Below are 15,569 nucleotides of genomic sequence, written 5' to 3' on the forward strand. Positions count from 1 at the left end.
ATCTTTGTCTGAATTTTCTCAGAGGTTACAAAATTAGCCCTCATTTCTTTCATCATTATTTCCATTAACTTCTCGGTGTTGGTTTTCTGTGGTTGACTCTGTTGTTTACCTGATTGTTCTTGAGGTAGTGATCTAGATTCAGTGTCTACCTGGTTCTCTGGGCCTAGTTCTTGGTGTTCGACTTCCGATAGTGCCTGGTACCTGTTTCTTTCCGTTGTCACTATGGTCCCTTTTTCTTCCCTCATATTTTCTATCTGGCCCCCTTTTTGTTCTATATTGTCAACTTTCAGTTTCTCCTGAATTTTTTTATTACTCAAGCCAGTTGTTCTTAATTTTGCCTCGCTTGCTCTAGACAGGGGAGCTTGAGGTTGCCCTGACACATGTGCTTTCTTTTTTTTCTTGTGCCTTTTGGGGCTGCGTTGCCTGCAGTAAATTGCTCCTTCTGAAATATTTGAGGCGTTCTGGTTGGAAGATGCCTTCTTCTGAGGACTTATTTTATTAGCAGGGAGGGGGGCTGCTGCCATTTTTAAGTTTTCACCCCCTGTGCTGCTCAGTATTCCTGCCAAATTCTTAGCATTCGGTGGATGCTCCAAGTCTTTGATTCCCCCACCGCCCCTGACTTTGCAGCTGGACCCACGCCCGCTAGCACTTACCCGTTCATGGTGTTGACTACGATCTTGCTGTCTTCCTCTGTTTCTCCCGACCACATACGCCTCTTGCTCACCTACTTCTATGTCTGGGCGGCAGCCAGCGTCCTTTCCTCTTGCAGCCAGAACCGGAGCTTTCCCCCAGAATGACACCCTTGCAGCAGCACTCCTGCTGTTGCGGCATGCCGTAATCGCTTCCGCCCACACTCCAGCTGTCCAGACCGTTCTGCGGTGCACCGCTCCACTTTCTCGTCCTCCGCCTCCTCAAACCTTGGGAAAAGGCTTGCAAAACGTGACTGCACACCTCAATACGCCCAGAAAACAGGTACCTAAATGCCCTTTTTTTTTACATCCTCATATCTCAGGTGAATATTCCGATGCAATTTGCCACTCTTTCTGTCATCATAATATATAGTTAATTTATTCATGATGTAAGTGGACTAAGAAAAGTCCAAACACCAAACACTGGAAGAAACAAGAAAAAGTAGCAGTTCAAATCGAGAACTGATGAAAAGATACCCTTGGTGTACTGGGGAATTGGACAGTAAAAACTTCTAGAATATCTGTCCAGAGGAGCAACTGCGGACCGCTCGTTCCGCACCTCAGGCCAGTTCCAAATAGTGAGTTTGCTGCGCAAACAACCCCAAACGCCAGTGGTGGCATGACATCACTGTGCTCCAGATCAAGGAATCGTTTTTATGTCAAATAGGGGTGCACAGCTCACAAAGTCCAGTAGTCAAATGTTGATGAAAAAATAGTTTGTTTCAAATTGTGTAAAAATCATCAGACCTAGACACTTCAGCCAACTCGTTTCATTCCCATACTAGGAACTTCATCAGGGCAAATGAAAACAAGTGTAAAACGACATGTCTACCATCCCACACTGGCAAGTTTTCACGTTCCGTAGTCTTAAGAGGGATAGATTCTCCCAAGATTAAAGTGCGTTTTACAATATGCCTAATTGGCTATACGGAGATCGTAAAAGTCTAAGTAGACGCAGTGCGATGTAAGTAGTCACTCAACCGGCAAAGCGCAAATAAGCAGACAGACTCTCAAAAAGCATTGGTTTTCCATAGGTAGTATTCTTATTCTCCTATTTGACACAGTCCTGTTTATTACACTGGGGCCCAGTTACGCGATCATGGTATGATAACTCCTGGATGCAGAACGAGTGTATCTCCCTCGTCGAACTGTGTCTACTTAGACTTTTACGATCTCCGTATAGCCAATTAGGCACATGTCGTTTTGCACTTCTAGGTTACCCCACATTCCTTCCACATGGCCTTTATGTACACGCACATGAAGTTGGTGCCCCTGTCTGACACCACTTTCTTGGGGAAATCCACTCCGGTAAAAATTCCAATCAAGGCCCTAGCTACTGCAGGTGCAGTGGCAGTCCTCCAGACGGATACCTCTGGGTACCGGGTGGAATTGTTCACCAAAACCAGGATAAACCTGTTGCCCAAGGCTGTTTTGGGTCCAAGCGACCAACAATGTCAATGCTCATAAGCTCAAAGGGGGTGCCAACGACAGGCATGGGAGTCAGGGAAACCTTGAGCATTTTCCTTGTCTTCAAACCCTCTTGGCAGGTGAGGCAATTCCTACAAAAAGCATCTGAGGCTATCCTCATCTGGGGCCAGTACAAGTGGGGATCAAACCTGTCAAAGGACTTGTCCAACCCCAGATGTCCTGACAAAGGTATCTCAAGAGCCAGACACACTAGGAAGGCCCTGTAACATTGGGGGACCACCAGCACCCAGCCTGCCCCATGCACAGGAGCCTTAAGCTCACTGTAAAGGAGGTTGTTCTCCCAGTAGATCAGGTGATCTCCAGAGGTGTCACCAGCTGCCTGGGCTTCGGCCTGCCAACTTAGCCCCTCAAGGGTTGGGCACTCCCTCAGCAGAATTCCTCCCTGCTGGACCCGCCCTCAATGTGCCACCCAGCAAGCTTAGGCAGGTCATCAAGTGAGGCAAGGTCCTTTCCAGTCAGCTCGAGGCTGCCTCCTCTTGCGCCTCATCTACTGGTGCCACGGGAGCTTCACAGGTGAGCTTCCCCTATCTTCTGCCCTTCCCATTCTTGGCAGCCACCTCTGCCATTTTTGTCAGGCTCCAGGTTCTCTTGACTCTCCTCCCAGGGAGCCGTAGATGAATGGTCGCGCAAACCCACTCAGGCAACCCCAACATTTCCAGGTGGGACTTTAGTTATACTTCCTTTCACAGTGTGCTCCAAGTCATTCCTGAGCAAACATTCCCAAGGCATGGCAGGGCTCACAAACAACCTTAAGAGACCCTGAGCCCACCGCCCCTCAAAGGGAAATGTATCTGGTATCAACTGATTTGAGTACCCCTTCACTTGTGAACTATTTTGGGTGCCTTGTGAGAACTCCTTTTTGTTTCTCACCTCTCTTTCTTCTGGTGGGAATCCTGACCACCCTTTTGGGATTCCTGCCCCCACAGATACCTTCTTGGACACCTGATTATTGACCCAGATGTCCGCCTCCTAAAGAAGCTTCCTGGAGTTAGTCAGCTTACTATTCACCAGGTGCTGGTGCAGCTCCAGAAAACAAATATTGAGCTTGTGCTCCCTCAGAATAAGGTTTTACAGCCCATCATAATCATTAACTTTGCTGCCCCTCACCCAACCATCCATTGCCTTATTAGAGTAATCTAAGAAGTTTACCCAAGACTGGTGTGGAAGCTTCTGGCTCTCCCTGAAGCTCTGGCAAGTATTTCTCAGTGGTATGCCCACATTTTGTGACATGAATGGCTTTCACAGGGGCATACTTGGTCAGGTCTCTGCTAGTTTCCACATGCCACCTCCCCCAGTGCTCTTCTGGCACCTTGTGCACCCTGAGGGCAACCTCATATGCAGCAAGCCATTTGTCACTATCATCCCCCACCACATAATTAGGTGCCAGGTTTTTGGGAATGCAAACCTTCTTGTCACCTTCAGACACTACAAATAAGCTGCCACTATTGCTGGATACTGAGCCTTATCTTGCTTTGATCTCTAATTCTTTAGGCTTCTCTCATTCTCTTGCAGCATTTTCTTTTCTGCCAAGGCTCTCTCTCCCTTAGCCTTTATTTTCACTTTGGCCATTTGGAGTCTTAACTCCCTCTCTGCTTTCCTGTCTGCCAGTTCCTCTAGGAACAAGTTCATAGAAGACACAGAGCTGCCTGGCCTCACACTGGGTTTCCTCTCTGTGAATAAAGAGGCTTCCTCCTCTGAGAGCTCTTGCTTAGGGCCCATAGCCATGTCATTCTCCATTCCCAAATCAAGCTCCCCTTCATCCAGATCCTTCACATCAGGCTCCTCATCCTCTGAGTCCTCGGACTGGAATTGCATCCTAGTGACTTCCGGAGACCTATCTGATGGTCCAGCTTTGTGTCCTTCTTTCCTGCACGTAGCACCCCTCCTTGTAGAATTTCTGCACTGCTGAGGCTATCTACATTTAGCCTCTCCGCTTCCATGATAAAAGACAAAGAGGTAGGTAACTAAAATTTAGGAGAGAAAAAACAGCCGATCAGAAAACTAGGGAGAATTTAAAAAGGCTTAAATTGATCCTAAGTTATTTATGGGATGGTAGTATAACACACAAATACTGTATGGCACTGCATAAACACAAGTCCAAATCCTTACTGTTGATCACCAGTGTAAGAATTTGGGTTGTTAATTGACCGGAGTAAGACCTGGTCCCGCAGCCACCACAATCCTTGTAAGGCAGAAGCAACCCCCAAATTACCCTGTGCTTAATCCCCTGGTATCTTGGTACCCAGCAGTCAGGCGTAACATAGAAGCAATGTGTAAAGTATTGGTGCAACACTTCAAACATTAATACGGGATCCCACAATAGGTTAGAAAAATAGGGTTGTTTTTTTACTAAACCCAGTTTAAACCATGGTTGGGAGATGGCATGGCTTCAGTGTTTCATGAAACTGTTTCTCTAGGCTACCAAACTATCACACAAAACCGTATAGGCAAAGGAGGAGGTGGCCTAGTTGTTGTATTCAAGCAAACATTAAATATCACTAAAGCTGTCAACATCTCCAGACAAGTTTGTGAGGCCCTCTTCACCAGACGCAACCTTACATCATCTTCCTCCTATAACTTCCTGCTCCTTTACAGACCCCAACCTAGCAATGCAACATTCCGAGACACACTTCTACATACAGTTTCAATCCTTACAACACTACACTCCAACACTCCAAGAACAACACAATAGAACAAAAGAAAGCAAGCACCTTGGAGAAATACAGAGATAAAACAGCAAATTAGAAAGCTACAACGTACCTGGCTCAAAATGAACCCCAATCAAGACAAAATAAATACTATTCAGTCAGAATTCAAAATACTAAATGTGCTAATAAAGAGTTCAATGAAATCCTCACTGAATTTCGTAGCCCAGATTGCCTAGGAGTTAATCCCATTAATCAAGAATTCACAGACAAACTGTCAAATCATTAGACAACCAAAATAGACGCATTGGACTCCTATTTAAAACAAAGAAAAATCACCTGCACCGACCCTTTTCCAAAAAACGCTACAAGAGTACGCTAACCCAGCCTCTCCATTCCTTCCAACAAATATCACACAATAAATGTATGGACCTGGTCAAAGCACGCAGGCCTGCCGGTATCCCTTCTGATCCATGTCCGTCACAAACCTTCAAGACAATGCTTCTAACTACCTCTGCTGCCACACCAGGACGAAGAGTCATCAACAATTCATTAACTCAGGAATATTTCCAGAAGGTCTAAAAAAGTCATACATTTGCCCATTACTAAAGAAAACAAACCTGGACCAGCTTAACCCTGACAACTACAGATTACAAATGAACCTTTCCAGGGCCAACTGATAAAAAGGGCAGCATTTACCCAGATGTCACAGTTCATTGAAGATAATTTCATACTTTCAGACTTCCAAACAGGATTCGGTCCAGGAAGAGGCACAGAATCTGCCCTTGTTGCCATCTGGGATGACCTTAAGAACACAGTTGACTGGAACGGGATTGCTGCACTACTTCTGTTTGACCTCTCAGCTGCCTTTGACACAGTTCACCATGGCACGGTAATACAAAGACTCTACGAAGCTGGCATAAAGGGGACTGCTCTTGACTGGATCACATCCTACCTTCAAAACAGAACTAATGTCATACATACCCCCCCCCCTTTCTTATCCAAACCGTACTTCACAGTAACAGGGACTACTCAATGCTCCATCATCTCATCTATGCTTTTCAACATTTACATGAAGTCATTACCGACACTGATCAATCATTTTTACCTCGCATGCTATAAATATGCAGATAACACACAAATACTCCTTAAGCTTGAAGGCCCCAAAGACATTGGAAACTCACAAATTTTCATTTGTCTCAGAGCCGTGAATCTTGGATGACATGGAGCCATCTCAAATTGAATGCTTCCAAAAGCAGAAATAGTCACATGTGGGGATTGAAAAAATGATGACCCACTTGCCGCCTGATGATCTGGGAAGACCGTCTAAAGTATCTATGAAAGTAAGAAACCACAGAATTACCATGGACTCCAAGCTATCAATGAATGCCCACATGGACAAACAAGCAAGATCAAGCTTCATCACTATAAAAACTCTGCAACACATCTTTCCCCAGCTGGGATTTCCACACAAGGTCCAGGCTACTATCTCTCCTGTTCTGTCTAAACCAGATTACGCCAATAGCCTCTACCATGGATCCTGTTTAACAACTATGAAAAGACTACAACAGATTCAGAACTCTGGTGCCAGCCTACTCTTACATATAAAGCCACAAGCACACATTTCCCCTGCCTTGAAGGGAAATCGGTTGGCAGAAGATCCACATTCAAGCTGCTTTGTATCACCCAAAAAGTGATACATGGAACAGGACAGCTCTTCATCAGGAATAAAATTACCAAATACATTCAACAAAGAAGCCTCCACTTTAGATTGCCACCTCACCTTAAAATTCCACCATACAAGAAATGCAAATCCAGCATTTCTCACCCAGGCAAGAGAACAGCAGTCAGCAGGTCAGTACAGCAGGGCAGCAGTCCTTCAGTTTAGCAGTCTAGCAGAGCAGCAGTCCTTTTAGCAGCACAACAGTCCTCCTTCCTGGAAGAGTATCCACAGGTTCAGAAGTGTACTGAAGGGTTGGTGTCTGAGGTCCAATATTTATACCCAGTTCTGCCTTTGAAGTGGGGGATATACTTCTAGAGGCTTCCTTTTGAAGTGCAAACGTGCCCTGCCTCCTCTTTCCTGGCTCCATGCTAACTACAGGCTGTATGCAGCCCTTCATGTGGAGGCAGGACACAGGCTGTTCAAGTGTAAGTAGGGCTGTGCCCAGCTCCTCCCTCTCATCTTGCCAGTGATGGCCCATCCAGGCACATCTAAGTTCTCTATTGTGTGTGGCTGTCTAGGAAGAATATGCAACACACGACTTTCAACTACACCCAGACATTTGACCCAGAGACAGGCTGCAGGCACTAAAATTGTAATTTAAAATCTTTTGTTCAGCAACCGGTAGGTTTTTTTCATTACAGTTCCAAAGACATCAAACATGAACTGGTTACCTGTTCCCATTTGAAAATTACAGCATATTAAATGTAAGAAGACAAGAGCAATGATATCCTGTGGGAGAGGTAGCCCTTGCAGTAGTGAAAAACAAATTTGGAAGTTTTTCACTAACAGGACATGTAAACTTAAAAGTACATGTCCTCCTTTTTGAATGCTTTGCACCTTGCTCGCTAGGCTGTCCAGGGCCTAGCCTAGGGGTGACTTACATGTATTAAAAAAGAAGGTTTAGGCCTGATAAAAGGGTTATTTTTCCAGGTCAAATGGCAGTTTAGGATGCACACACAGGCTACACTGGCAGGCCTGAGACTTGTTTAAAGTACACAATTATAGAGCACTGATGAGCACACCCAGATGTTAACAGTCCAATAATGTATTGGTTATTTACAGTGAGACCTTATATCCAATATTATATATACAATTCCTCAGCAAATAATATCCATCAAAGCGATCAGACAGCATACAGAGTACATAAGAATCAAAGTTTCTTCAATGTTGCGATTTTTTAATTCTTATATTCCAAAAATCCAGTAAGAAATCTGCCACTGTGCCAACACATGTTTCAAGACTGGAAAAATAGATATCTGAAACATCATTGTTTTATATGTACATATAAGTTGGCATAATATCTCATAAAAACTTACAATTATGATAAAAACACGGTGGATTACAGAGATGTTTAACATTTTTGCCTTTTTCTATATCCAAGACCGTGAAAAGTATCCCTCACAAAGAGATTTTAATTTTCATTACTTATAAATCTCAAACAAATAACTATATTGTAACAAAACCATAATTGTCAAAAAAATCAAGATTCCAACATGTGTCCAGAAAAGAAGAAAAGACCAGAGTAAGTGAAAAACAATCTTGTAATAGTCACTGTTTAGAGGGGATCACCAAAAGTGTACCAGAAGCCAAAGAAAAGAAAATGTGTGTTGTCAAAAAAAGTCCCTTAAATAAAAGATATCATGCCTAAAGAAGTTGAACAATATCAACCCACCAGTTGGTGCGAAAAAGTTGTCGTTACACAGGTTGAAAATCCGATCAGAATGAAACTCCTATCAATAAGTGAGTAGGTATCCACAAACTGTGTGGAAAAACAAATAATAGTTTAACCTTTCTTGCACGGTAGATAATAAGACGTCTGTCCTCCACATTCCTATCTTTTATGAAATGCAGGTAAAATAACCATCCTCAAAAATTATGCGGCATATATATTCTATTTTAGTTGAACAGGAAAAATGGAAAAGATGGGCATAGGTGTGTGATCTGGTATTCTAATAACACACATATTATTATGTAGAACACACATTATCTAAAGTGACAAATCTCATTGTTTAAAGTACAAATAGATTTCACATTATTTTTATTGGGCTTTTCAATAAATCGTTACCCTTTTTACATTGTTACATTGTTCCAAATAAAGCATCAGTCCACAATGAACATGTAATAATATGTGTTATACAAATGCAATGCAAGAATGCTACAGATGGTAAGTACGCTGTATTTTCAATCTTTCAGACTCCCATAAAATTGTAGACACTTGTTTTATAATAATAGGGTATTACAACTTGAAAAGGGGAAACAAAGAGGAGTGCACAAGCATATATCACAAAATAATAGGTAGGTGAACAGATAGGAGGGATTACAGTGCAGGGAGCGAATCAGAAAACATACTAAGCTTTAACACAAACGGAGCTTCTCAACACCCACCAGGAAGAACAATGGTCAGGATGCGAGAGAAGCCCCAGCACGTCAAGAGTGTCATCCATTCATATGAGTAGTGGTCTCTACTTACTATATTTATCACCCATCTTCGTAAATAACACCCACTTGGAAGATCAATGAGATGAAACAATGTAGCTTAACCCCTTCGCTGCTAGGCCTTTTCCCCCCTGTGCTAAGCCTTTTTTTGGCTATTTGGGGTAGTTTGCGCTTAGGCCCCTGTAACTTTTTGACCACATAAGGTATCCATGCCAAATTTGCGTCCTAGTCTTCCAACATCATGGGGATTCTAAAGGTACCCAGGGTTTGTGGATTCCCATGGAGGGGACCCAGAAATTAGGAAAAATACAGCTATATTTTGGTTTTTTTGGGAAAAATTGTAAAAAAGTGCTGCAAATGAAAGCGTCTGGGTTTTTCCCTGCACACGGTATTAAAAAAGGGTTTGTGGGGCTGAAATCACCATTTCCCCAGCTTTTAGGGAATGACAGACTTTTGTCAGAAGACCAACATTTTTTTACACAGTTTTGGCGTTATTCTGGGACATAGCCTATTTTTGCTATTTTTGTGCTTTCAACCTCCTTCCAGTTAATGGTAGAAATCTATACATTTTCGTGAAGTAGACAAAATTCTGAATTCAGCAAGGGGTCATTTGTGTAGATCCTTTAAGGTTTCTTTATAAAAACTAACAGTTAAATATAGGACAAATTGAAAATTAGTTGAAATAAACAGCCTTTTGTGTTAACGTTTTCACCTGTAACTTCTTCTAATTATGACAGCTTGTTGAAAGCAATATACCATTACATCCGCAGGACCTTACTGGCTGTGGGGATATATAGGACTTGTAGATTCACCAAGAACCCGACGAACCCAGAGCCAAAAACTGAGCAGTGACTTGCAATGGTTTTTTATTATGTACCGAGTATATAGCAATTATTCTGGGAAAATGTATACATGGAAAAATCGGTATGAAAGACACCTATATATTTCTGAAATGGGAACAAAATATAGAGTTTAGAAACAGTAGATATTTGCACATTTCCGAAATTGGGAATACTCACACTAGCATGAGAGTTATCGGTCATTTTTCAAAATGACTTCTTTTTTACATATTGTCTTTCATTTGGAAGGCAGATATGCATTGACATTCAAAAGGTAATAACAGTTGCTTTGCAAATCTGAATTACCCTAAGTCTCCCGATAAAAATGGTACCTCACTTGTGTGGGTAGGCATAGTGCCCACGACAGGAAACGGCTCAAAATGCAGCGTGAACACACCACAATTTCACAGTGAAAAATGACCCTTTTTTGGCAAAGTGCCTAGCTGTAGTTTTTGAACCCTAGCTCTGCCGGCACATAGGGAAACCTATCAAACCTATACATTTTTGAAAACTAGACACCCAGGGGAATCCAGGATGGGGTGACTAGACTGGCTCCCACCAGGTTCTGTTACCCAGAATCCCTTGCAAACCTAAAATATTGTCCAAAAAACCCAACTTTTCCTCACATTTCGGTGGTGGAAAGTTCTGGAATCTGCGTGAATCCACAAATTTCCACCCACCCCGCGTTTCCCAAAGTCTTCCGAGAAAAATGGTACCTCACTTGTGTGGGTAGGCCTAGTGCCCGCGGCAGGAAACGGTGCAAAACACAACGTGGACACACCACAATTTCACATAGAAAAATAGTGTTTGCCCCGTGTTGTAACTGAAACGAGTAATTTTATTAACGGCAAACTGACACACATTGCATGTAGTGCGCTTGAAGAAACCTGATGGTTTCTTTGGTAGCCAACTTTGAAATTGTGCTCTCCTATTCATATTTACAATGGATGGGCTCAATATGTTCCTCTGTGTTTTTCCTCTGCTGTATGTCACTTGTGGTTTCGTTGTTGTGTAGGGATCTAAACTGTGGTCTAGTCTTAATATTTGCCAATGTTTGTATAATATCTTGTAGATATTCTGGGTATGCGCATTATGTGGCGTAATGAGTGAAATTTTTTCTCTCTGCTTTGGCTTCTTGGTGTTGTTTTTTAGGAGCCTCGTGCGTTGTGTCCCAACAATCCAATTCTGAGCTTTATCCAAAGTTGTTTTATCATATCCCCTGACTCTGAAACATTCCTTCATGCCCAGTAGTTCCTGCTGAAATTCCCCATCATTGCTGCAATTCCTTCTCAGTCTTGTCATCTCTCCATAGGGGATGGACCTCAATTGTGAAGCTGGGTGTGCACTTTTAGCATGCAAGATGGAAGTGCATGCAGTTGGTTTACGGTACAATTTGCATTCAAGCTTCTCTCCCTCTGTATATAATGTGATGTCCAGGAAGTCTATTTCATTTTTATTGAACTTAGATGTGAAAGCTAGATTATATGTTTTATTGTTAAGATGTTTAATGAAGTCCGAGAGGGTTTCATTGTCTCCCCATATTAAGAGGATGTCATCTATAAACCGCCCCCAATAGATGATTGACCCCATCAAATTGGGTCGGCAGTTTCGCCAAATGTGATGTTCCTCAAAGAGAGCCATGTATATATTCGCAAATGATGGGGAAAACTTGGAACCCATGGCCACCCCAGACGATTGTCTAAACCATCTACCATTGTGTAAAAAGTAATTGTTGTAGAGTGTAAGGCGATTGAGCTCTAGAAGCATTTGAGTGTGTTCATACAGGTTGGCGTCTCTTTTCAAAAGAAAATATGTGAGAGCTTCCATACCTTTTTCTTGGAGAATGCATGTATATAATGCACAAACATCCAATGTGACCAGGGTGAATTCATGTGACCACGTAAGATCATCTAGTTTGTTCAACAGGTCCTTAGTATCCTCAATGAAAGAGGGCAGGTTGCGTACTATCGGTTGTAAGTAGATGTCTATATACTCTGAGATTCTCTCTGTAGGTGACCCTATCCCTGATATTATGGGTCTACCGGGCGGGGCTGTATGACTTTTATGTACCTTAGGTAAGATGTAAATACATACCGCTCGCAGTGTGGGGTTGTACATATATTTGAACTCCATGTCAGTTAGTAAGCATGCATGGAGCCAAAACCTAAGTGTTTTCTCAACGAGTATAGTAACCTCTTTCATTGGGTTACTAGACATCATAGTATACGAGCCAGTATCCCTCAACTGATTGTCAATTTCATTGATATAATAATCTGTGTCCATTAGGACAATGTTGCCCCCTTTGTCTGCTTCTTTTATGGCTACATCAGAGTAGATGGTTAGTTTGAATAGAGCTCCTCGTTCTGCCTTACTGAGATTGTCTTTAAAGCCTTTCTGTTTCTCTATGAACATGTCTTCTAATTTGTAGAGATCCTGTGTTACTGCTTTGTAGAAGCAGTCAATCATATTTTCTGGTGATAGAATGAGTGTGAATTTTGACTTTGTTCTGAGACCACTGTCTAGATTTAAGTTTGTGTCAATATCTAGATCTCTTAAGATTTCGCCCATGTTAGGAGCCGGTACCAAGCTCTCATCCAATGACAATAAGAGTTGAAGATCTTGTATGTCTCTGATTGTCTTATCACTCTTTCTTGCTGTATAATTCGGCATTGGAAATGGTTTGTAATTTGCATCAAAGAATTTTTTTTATTTCAATTTTCGTACATATTTAAAAGGGTCAATATGTCTTTGGGTGAAATTGGGCTTTGACATCGTACAAAAACATAACCCTTTTTTTAGTACATTTAATTAATCACAGGATAACTCATATTTAGACAGGTTCAAAATAGAAACATCCTCAATTACAGTAGTAGTGGACATGCATGTTGTAGGACTCCGTCCTCACCTGCACATTCAGTTCTTTTGAGTGCGTGACGCTGATATGAGAACCCTTTTTTCTTGATTGGTATCTCTTTTTTCTGCCACCTCTTCTGGTGCCCTTCCACTTGTGTCTTTTTTGTGGAATGCTACTCGGTTCCCCTTCCTGTACCTCTTGAGTTTGTCTAAAAAAGAAGAACCTGATGTGGTGTTACCTAAATTGGTGTGTGTTTCCCTTCTAGTCTCACTGGTCTCACTCGCTATGCTAGACAAGTCAGACTTACTAGCCAAAGTGGAGGCTATTTTCTAGATTCACATGGTTTGTCAATCCCCCCTCTCGGTTTGTACTCATTGAATCTTTTAACGAATATAAAGATTCTACCGTTCTTGTAATCGTTTTCATCTCATTTTAGTTTCCATCTTTTTTTGTCCCTGATGTAATTTTGATGTGCATTCAACACCACCTTCAGAACGTTATAGTTTTTTTCAGTTGCATCTTTGAGATTAAGAGCTTTGATCTCTTCTAAAATATTTTCAATTTCTTCTAACAATTTTGATCTCATCCTTTCTGCGTGTCTAATAAGCAGGTCCATCATTCCGTAAGATGATGAAGATATTAGATTCCCATTCACTAAGCAGGTCCGGGTCGAAGTCCTCAAAGGAGGGAAAAATAATGACCCTAAGGCCCCTCGGTACCTGCCTAATTTCAATATATTATTTTAATGTTGTAAAATCCCACCACCGTGAGAGTTCTTGTTTTTTTTACTTTCTCTAGTCTGATGAAAAATTGTTTAAGCTCCTGAGGCTTAGCCTCCTGTACAATTGTTTTCTCTGTATGCCACCCCCTGAAAATATATCATTAAAGATTCTGTCTTGTCCCCCCCCCAGTAATAATACCAGAAATTGTACTACAGGACGGCGCTAGTGTACATACATAAACTGCAATAAACATGGCCTTTAAGGAATACTACACAGCACTCTATCTCACACCTGAGCCAATGTCACCGGAACTAATACATGGATTCTTGGAAGGTCTTCCATACCCCAAGTTGCCGAAAGCAGCGCAGGCAGAACTAGAAAGTCCCATTACTAGGGCGGAAATTAAAGAGGCCATCAAAGCACTGCCACATAATAAGACTGCAGGAATGGACGGTCTCCCAGTAGAGTTTTACTCCATGTATGTGGATAAGTTGCTACCATACCTTGAATGCTTATATAAAACAGCGTATGACACCCATAGGCTCCCACTCTCAACTATGCAAGCATTGGTAAGAACACTCCCAAAACCGAATAGAGAAACGCGTGTTATGGCGGGTTACCGCCCCCTGTCTGTCCTGTCCACAGAGTATGAGATACTCAGGGCAGAATCCGGCATGCCAGAATTTTACTATCTCCCCAAGCTGATCCATTTAGACCAATGTGGATTTGTCCCAGGCCGCAACACATCTTTAAACATACATCGTTTACATCGTGTAATGGAGGCTGCAGCCCAAGTCTCGGAAACCGCAGGGTGTATAACACTTGACCTCCAACAGGCATTTGATACTGTGCATTGGGATTATATGTTTCAAGCGCTACACAGATTTGGTGTACCACCGAAATATATTCGATGGGTCAAGCTCCTATACACTGCTCCCACGGCTCGGGTCCATACGGGCTCTCACATCTCCAATTCATATCCGGTGTCAAGGGGCACTAGACAGGGTTGCCCCCTATCCTGTTTGTGCTAGCCCTGGAGCCCCTTCTCCTAAGACTCAGGATGGAGGCTGGGGACAGGGGTATCCTTATAGGTGACACCAACCATGTGGTATCGGCATATGCGGACGATTTAATATTATATCTTAACAATTTACATGTCCTACAGGGACAACTCCGGGGCTATCCCCTTTGGTCCCATTTGGTTGTCAGTTGCAGCGAGTGCCTTCAAATACCTTGGTATCCAAATATACAGGACGACACAAGATCTAATAGATGGCAACCTTATGAAAGCTATATGGTCATTGCGGACCCAGGTTGCGGTCTGGACATCCCTCCCTCTTTCGGTCATGGGTAGGGTGGCAATATCCAAGATGGTCGTGCTGCCAAGGCTGCTTTATTTATTCACTAACCTACCTATCCTATTTCCACACAGTATATTCTGTACAGTGGACACTTTGCTAATTGACCTGATCTGGGGGAGGGGCTGCAGGAGAATTAGTCTGGCAAAACTCAGATTGAGGCCAGGAGAGGGTGGGCTGGGAGCCCCTGACTTTAGAGCATATTGCATGGCCAGTCAGCTGCAATGGTTGTCGTACTGGTTGGCTGGGCGCAATTTGCACGAGATTGATTACACTCCGTGGACACTGACTCAAGGATTACTGCACACATTGTTACTGCCGGGGACCCGCATACCTCCTGATACCCCTCCCCTGCTTAAAGTGGCCCTAGCCTACTGGAAACGCTCTTTACACTACACTAGGACTGCTGCCCCCTATTCGGATAATATTCCATTTCTGGGGATACCACTTGCCATGGGATTGGTTACTGCACAACGTATTCAGCAGTGGACGCAAGAGGGAGTGGACACATTAGGTTGTTTATTTACTGATGGAGTGCTGGTGGACCATAATAACTTTACCCAAAACTGGGGGTCCCTCAGACGCTGTTTTTACTACATGCGGCGATTATACATTATATTAAAAAAACAATGGTCCCCTATGGGGGCGGAACCCCCAGTGCATGAATTAGTACACGCAGTGTACTTAATGGGAAGAGGATGCCACTTGGTCCGATGGTTATATAGAGGCACCCGGGCACACGCTGGTCTATCACTGGCTCCCCTACGTGTAAAATGGGAGGGAGACATTCGGCAGAGTCTCACGGATGAGGAATG

Source organism: Triturus cristatus, chromosome 5_2 (genome assembly GCF_964204655.1).
Source record: "Triturus cristatus chromosome 5_2, aTriCri1.1, whole genome shotgun sequence".
In the NCBI taxonomy this organism is placed as follows: Eukaryota; Metazoa; Chordata; class Amphibia; order Caudata; family Salamandridae; genus Triturus; species Triturus cristatus.